General features: G+C 39.1%; 1 protein-coding gene across 1 annotated transcript in view; it reads right to left on the bottom strand.

The window, feature by feature from the left end:
* Nucleotides 1–7,542, bottom strand: part of MSRB3 (methionine sulfoxide reductase B3) — a 111,575-nt gene that overhangs the window by 103,255 nt on the left and 778 nt on the right. The window lies entirely within an intron of this gene.

Below are 7,542 nucleotides of genomic sequence, written 5' to 3'. Positions count from 1 at the left end.
ATTCGAACCCGCCACCTTAGGTGTATGTGGCTGGTGCCTTAGCCGCTTGAGCCACAGGCGCCGAGCCAGCTATTGCATCTCAATAAAACCTATTTTTCTTTTACTTTTAAATTCAGTTTATTGTGAGGTTTTTACATACCAACAATTATGTAAATAATATAAAACCTATTTTAAAGAATTCTAAATTGAGGGCAGTGCCCTTGGCTCAGTGAGTAGGGCACTGGCCCCATATTCTGATGGTGGCAAGTTCGAACATGGCCCCAGCCAAACTGCAACAAAAAATAGCCAGGCATTGTAGTGGGTGCCTGCAGTCCCAGCTACTTGGGAGGCTGAGGCAAGAAAATTGCCTAAGCCCAAGAGCTGGAGGTTGCTGTGAGCTACGATGCTACAGCACTCTACTGAGGGCCACAAAGTGAGATACTGTCTCAAAAAAAAAAAAAAAAAGGAATTCTAAATTGAAGTGTACCTAGCAAACGCAATCATAAGAATTGATCTCTAAATAAAATGTTTAGGATGAAGCTATAACCTAGGAAAGGATGCTGGTATATAATTCAGCAATATTAGTGAGTATATAATATCCCCAATATTAGTGAGTTGTTGTGAACGTCACTCGTGACCTGCTCCTTTATTAAACTTATGTTTGTTGAGAGCAAGAAGTGGCTCATTTTAATAAATCCTCCTATGACCTGTCATGTTACAGTACTGTAAACACCTGTAGATAAACAGACATCTAATTACCTACTGCCCCAAAGTCCATACTGTCTGATATTCTTGCCCTGTGGAAATATCACTTGTTGGCAGAACTTGGAACGTTTTTTATTCTTTATAGTCATTATTAATTAGTTAACTAGTCAATCTCTCAAACAAAACTAAGATTTAATCTTTTATTCACGTCCATTTTAACGGTTGCTACTAGATGTTATATGTAATTGTTAATGTATACAAAGAATTTATCCCATATTTAAGAAAGAATTAAGAAAATTCACACTTAAAACCATATGCCCAACACCTTATTCATAGAGATGTATTGCTGTAAAACAATTTAGCCTTGACTAACATGCACTGTCCACAGATAATTTTTAAAGCTCATCTGGTAATTAGATGTTGCAGATCAACTTTTCAACATGGACCAGAAGTTTATCACAGAACTACTAAACCATTTTGTATAGCTGTACCAGAGCACTCATTAGTCAACATTTCCAAACAAAATTCTTCTTACTTCCTTAAAATATTTTAATTCATGCAAAAAAATGATTCATGTTTAAAAGTCAGCATGTTAAACTAATAACTTTTTTAAGATTCTGTAACAACTTAAACCATAGCAAAACAAAATGTGAAATTTTCTTCAATTCTTGGGTGGTCTGAAGAAGAAAATTTAGCCGCTATATGACTATAAATTACTGTTAAATTGGCTATCTGGATAAAAGATAAGTTCATTTATGAAAACTTGTTTTAGTTTATAGAAAGTCTACACATGAAAGACAATTTCTAGGAGACGTCCAAGCAGAAAGGAGTTGGAATCCTATTGAAAATGGAGAAAGGTTTTGCACCCTACAAATACTGTTTGAACATAACATAAGCAGAAAAATTTGTGGTTTATAAATCCATATGTTCTTCACTGGATACCCCTTGCATACTTTGTTTAAATTTTCACAATGTACCTATGTGCTCAGGACTTTAACTAATCGCTCTCGCTGTGAAAGGATGTAAGGCCAGTGCCACCTACTGGAAAAAGGCGCAATTACAAATTGCAGGAGTTGAAATTTTTATGCCGATTTTTTTTTTTAAACTATCTGCTTCCTTTTAAAAAGAAATCTTCTCCAAAGCATTTTTAATATCGTCAAAGAAGTCAGGTAAGATTAGGGTGACCAGATTTTAACATCTGTAAGGCGGGACAACGTGGCCGGGGAACGGGGCAGGGGACGGCGCAGGGCGGGGCCTGACAACAATGCAAACTTTGATAAGCAGTTCTCGATAATCACTTCTCAGCAATTATTTATTACAGTTTAACATTATAAAATTAACAAAAATAATATAAAACTCATATGCTGGAGAAATAGCCATATGGTGGCAGAAAACCTTAAAACGCCACCGCAGGACTCGGGACAAATTGTTGAAAAGCGGGACTGTCCCGCCAAAATCGGGACATCTGGTCACCCTAGGTAAGATGGACATGTAAGAATGTGACCCTGGGGACTGAGGACGTGGGTCTGAACTCCAGGGCAGACCCTGCTGGCAGCACTAAGCAGACAGCAGACGCCCTGGGTTCTGATCAGCTCCACACAGGCCTCCTGGGTGCCTTTTGGATCAGAGTTCTGAACATGCGCTCAAAGAGCCTTCCCCAAAAAGTGTCACAAGATCTAACAAAAAATTTCTTGAAACTATATGAAAAATTATGTATAGACGGATATATGTCTTTTCTGCGGACATAACTTTTATCAAAGTACTGTGGATGTGGTCAGTATATTCAAGACTCAGAATGGTTTTGAAAAACTAACATATAAAGTCAATCTATTCAATAAATGGACAGCACACTGACAATTGCAATTGTTTTTTTAAAGTCAAGTAACACCAGTTGCTGCTATTAATGAACCACTGCCAGCTCAGACTTGAATAGTAAACACTTCTTATTTACGGGTGTTGCTTTGATATATATCTATAGGATTTCCTCTTTACAAATGAAGAATTTAAGGCAAAACAAACAATACATGTGTATTAATTTGCTCCAAAGAAATGATCAAAACAGACTTCATAAGCCTCGTGTTAAGTGAAACAGGCCCTCACTCACTTCCTCCAACCAGTTACCACCAAACCAACACTCAAATTGTTTGAGAGAAACATACAATTTAGTCTGCATAATATACCATTTTTTTGTTTTTGGTTTAGCTGCAATATGATTTATAGATATGACATCCCCTATACTGTATTAATGTAATAAAGTGAGAAAAAATGTTTCTGACAATAAATTCAAAAGCCAACCAAACCATGAACTTTACTTTTAATCTGCCTATATAAAACAGTCTCAAATTCATTTGTATTCTGTTACAGCTATGATTTCAGCTACATGTAAACGTTCAAATGTTTATTTATTCATTTTACAAATATTTATTAAGTGCCAGGCACTGTGCTATGATCTGGAGCCCCCAGCCTCTGGTTCACAGGGTTCTAGTTATGCGAACAATATTCTATGACTTTTAAACACCGTTTGCAAAATCTCTCTAAGATGTCTAATTTCCATATTAGAATGCTCTCTTTACAACACACACAACACAACAGCCATGTGGCTCTTCAATTCATGAAGCCTATTAAATACACCACTGAGGTCGAGTACCAATCACAACCGCTAGTACGTCTTATTATGATGTTTGAGAAAAATGTAACTTACCTGGGCAACTATTTAGACAAATTTTATTTATTTCACCCTCGCTTGGCTAACAGCTACCAATGATATCTAGGTCTAAGGTACAATTACGCTGAATTTTTATGTCGCATTAAAACTATGTATAAAATTGTGTTTCCTATCCCTCTCAGATAAAGCTTTAGTCCAGAGGCAAGGAATGCTAATGTCCAAACAGGAAAAATACCCGTGTCCTCCTCCCACAATCCAACAGACTCTTCTGTAAGTTCCCTGCATTAATTAGCATTGCATTTTAAGATCTGGTTAACCCAAAGCCAAAAGCAAAAACAAGTGACAGTTTAGAAATTCATAGAATTTAAGAACTGAACAGATTATTTAATTTTAGTTCCTTGTTTTAACCAGGAAGAGACTGAGATCTGGAGAGCTTTACGGATTTGCTCAAGGTCACACAGTGAAGGGCAGAGCTATGTATGATTAGAGTTTCATAACTCTTACTCCACTGCCCTTTTTAATACATAAAAGCAACTGTTATAGGAAATTAAGAAAAACTTCTGATAGAGAAAAATTACCTCTAATTACAAACATGAGTGAACCATAATTCAGGTGAATTTAATAAGCTTAAATTAACATTGTATTTTATTAGAAAACAAGTAAAGGAAGTTACAGCTGAAAAATGATAGATCACTCTTCTAGACTATGGCTTTCATGCAGGTCAACCCATTTATAATCAACTTTAAGAGCCTGTTCCAATTATTTTTTAGTTCTGGAATTATTTCATATTGAATAATACTCAAAATTAGTAGGGCAGTGGCTAAGGAGCAGAAATCCTTTTGATTTACAGAGATTTCTGTTGTAATGGGTTTTGACCAGGGAACAATAAATTAAAGCAAGACTTCAAACTTTCACTCGAATTTCCTAAGTCTCCGATTTGGGCCTCTTTCCCTATCTGTACAAAGTGACGGACTAGAATATTCCCATTTCAATGTCACTTTCATTTTCAAAATGTAGTATGTTTCAACATTTCTATACATTAAAGAGTTAAAGAAATGGATGATAATAAAGATTTTGCTAATATTCAAGTTATAAAATATATAGACACAAGAAGACTGGCTTTCAGAACACTTAAAAATTAATGTTTGAAGAATTGCAGAATATGATTCTAGCTAGTTCATTTGTCAAGTTAAAATGGGCTTACCAGCCCTGATTAAGAAAGAGCTTCTCTGGGCTTCCATCAGTACCTGTTAGTAAGAATAAAAGAACTGTGTTAGATATTTATAGGACCTGAGCCTGGTTCAGCAGGATGAGTACGTAAAAAAAAGAGATCAAAACAACAGACTGAGATGATTATTTCTCAAATGTAAAGTGTATCCGTGAGTTCTGTGAAAGTAGAAATAGTTAAATGAAAGATGGGACATTCTTCAGTGTTTTTAAAAGTTGACTGTGTAGGCCAGGTGCTGTGGCTCACTCAGGAAGCCAAGGCAGGTTGACTGCCTGAGCTCACAGGTTGGAGACCAGCCTGAGCCAGAGCAAGACCTCATCTCTAAAAATAGCCAGGCACCGTGGTGGCACCTGTAGTCCCATCTACTCAGGAGGCTAAGGCAAGACAATCACTTGAGCCCAAGAGTTTGAGGTTGCTGTGAGCTGTGACGCCACTGCACTCTACTGAGGGTAACAAAGTGAGACTCTGTCTAAAAAAAAATAAAAAAGAAGTTTACTGTGTTGGAAAATACACTTATGAATGAATACAGACCCATGGAGTTCTACAGAGAACACACTGAAAGTACGTGTGGTACTTAACCTTCTCACACCCAATCTATGTAGTTCTCACAGCACCTTCTTGGTGGGCACAATGATTATCCCCATCTTACAAACAAGTAAGCTAAGGCACACAGCTAGTGTAAGTAACAAGTCAGACTTCAGACCCAGTTAAGTCTGACTCCAGAATCTGTGTGCCTAAGCACCTGCTATGCTGTAATAGCTCTATGCTATAATAGCTCTATGCTGTAATAGCTCTATGCTGTAATAGCTGCTTCTTAAAAGATATCAGCTTTGTTGACTTTATCTCTGAATCATGTGTCAATCAAAATTTAAACACACTTAGGTTTCAATTAAACAATTTTGTCCTACAACTCCACGACTATCATACTTCAAATAATATTCTTCTTATTTGTTCTGCAAACACTTAGTCTCTTCTGTGTACAGCAAAGCCCTGTCGTGAGGATTATGCCAGCTACGTTCACACACAGGGGTTGTTTATTCGATGGGAAACACGGTTATGTATAAACTAAATACGCTGCACAGTCCAACTGTTCTATATAGTATACAGCAATGAAAAAGTCCCATAAGCACAGGAACTACAGGGGCTGAGATTCTCCCTGAAGCTCATAAATATGTTATAAGTCAACAGATAGGCTGTGAAATCACAGGGTTTTCTCTATCCTAATATGTCCTCTTTCTTTTCACACCTACTTCAGTGGCCACTGTTAAGGCTTTCAGCCCATCACAAACCCCTCCAACTCTTCCAGCAGGCTCCCTGACGGCAGCACAGGGGTGTCTGGGGCCAGGAAGGGTGTTAAGAAGAGCAGCTGGGGGCCTCCACGCACTAAGTAAGCGTCAGTGGCCTTATTTAGCGTGCATTAAAGCCACTCTCATAGAAACAGCTGGAAAACCAGCACTGATCCTCCAGCAGCCTTGTTATTCCCGCCATCTCTTTCCCAAGAGTTAAGTTCCTTAAAACATCATGGAAAGTGCCTCATAGTTTGGCCAACTTTCCCCACTTGCCTTTCCATGTGCCCTGGGCCCATCAGAGCTGGCTACACTAAATGGCCGGCTGTCCTCCCAGGGCACCTGTCCTCCCAGGGCACCTGCCCTCAGGCCTTCCTGATTTGCCACTGCTCACGTCAGACACACCCTTCCCTGTGTGGACACCAAGCTAACCGCTGCTCATGCTTTGAAATTAGTTCACACGCCATCCTCCATGGAGCCCTTCAAACTTCAGAGACCATCCCTTCCTTCCAAAATGTCTTCCCCTAAAGAGCTGGGACCATCCTTCTCTGAATTCCAAAAAGAAAACCCAAGTATAAATCCCTCCAGTCTGGTGGGGTTGTGGTTGAAGGGTCCTCACACAGTTCCAGTTCCACCCAGTACTCACTGGAATAAAACTGGCTTTACTCTAATACTGTATCCTCACTGCTTAACACAACGCCTGGTGCTCATAGCCAATATTCAGTAAATGCTTCATTAATTAGAATTAAATTATCTATACATACTAGTGAGCAGATAAGCACATTAATGGAGAAACGTAAGTAATGTTGATAATCATGTTCACAGAAGTAAAATATTTGTCCATTGTAGTTTTTGTTTGTTTGTTTTGAGACAGAGTCTCACTGTGTCGCCCTCAATAGAGTGCTGTGGTGTCACAGCTCACAACAATCTCAAACTCTCAGGCTTAAGGGATACACTTCCTGAGTAGCTGGGACTACAGGCGCCTGCCACAACGCCCAGCTAGTTTGTTGTTGTTATTGTTGTCATTGTTGTTTGGTAGGTCCCAGCCAGGTTCAGACCCACCAGCCCTGGTGTATGTGGCTAGCACCCTAGCCACTGAGCTACAGGCACCAAGCCCATTGTAGTTTTTGTAATAAAATTAAAACATTAAACTTATACTATAGGTACATATGAAATTTTGGACTTTTATGCCTCACTTGTTTAAAGGCTTAAAATCACATTTTTAAAAAGTGTAATGGTTCTACGGCAGAACCTGTTGCTCAAAGGGTAGGGTGCTGTCCACATAGACCAAAGCTGGAAGGTTCAAACCCAGCCCAGGCCAGCTAAACAAGGACAACTGCAACAACAACAAAATAGCCAGGCGTTGTGGCAGGCGCCAGTAGTCCCAGCTACTCAGGAAGCTGAGGCAAGAGAATCATTTGAACCCAAGAGTTTGAAGTTGTTGTGAGCTGTGACGCCATAGCACTCTACTAAGGGTGACCTAGTGAGACACTGTCTCAAAAAAAAAAAAAAAAGTGTAACGGTTCTAATTTAAGAACCAGTTGACACATGCTAGTTCTATTTATTTGGTCATCATTAAGAAAAGCATCTTGGCTCAGCACCTATAGCTCAACCGGCTAAGGCGCCAGCCACATACACCTAAGGTGGCGGGTTCGAATCCCCAGCCCGGACCCGCCAAA

This window comes from Otolemur garnettii, unplaced genomic scaffold, assembly GCF_000181295.1.
Source record: "Otolemur garnettii isolate 467f Iridium unplaced genomic scaffold, OtoGar3 scaffold00138, whole genome shotgun sequence".
Lineage (NCBI taxonomy): Eukaryota > Metazoa > Chordata > Mammalia > Primates > Galagidae > Otolemur > Otolemur garnettii.
Note: the sequence above shows the minus strand (reverse complement) of the source record. Positions and strands in the feature narration are given on the sequence as shown.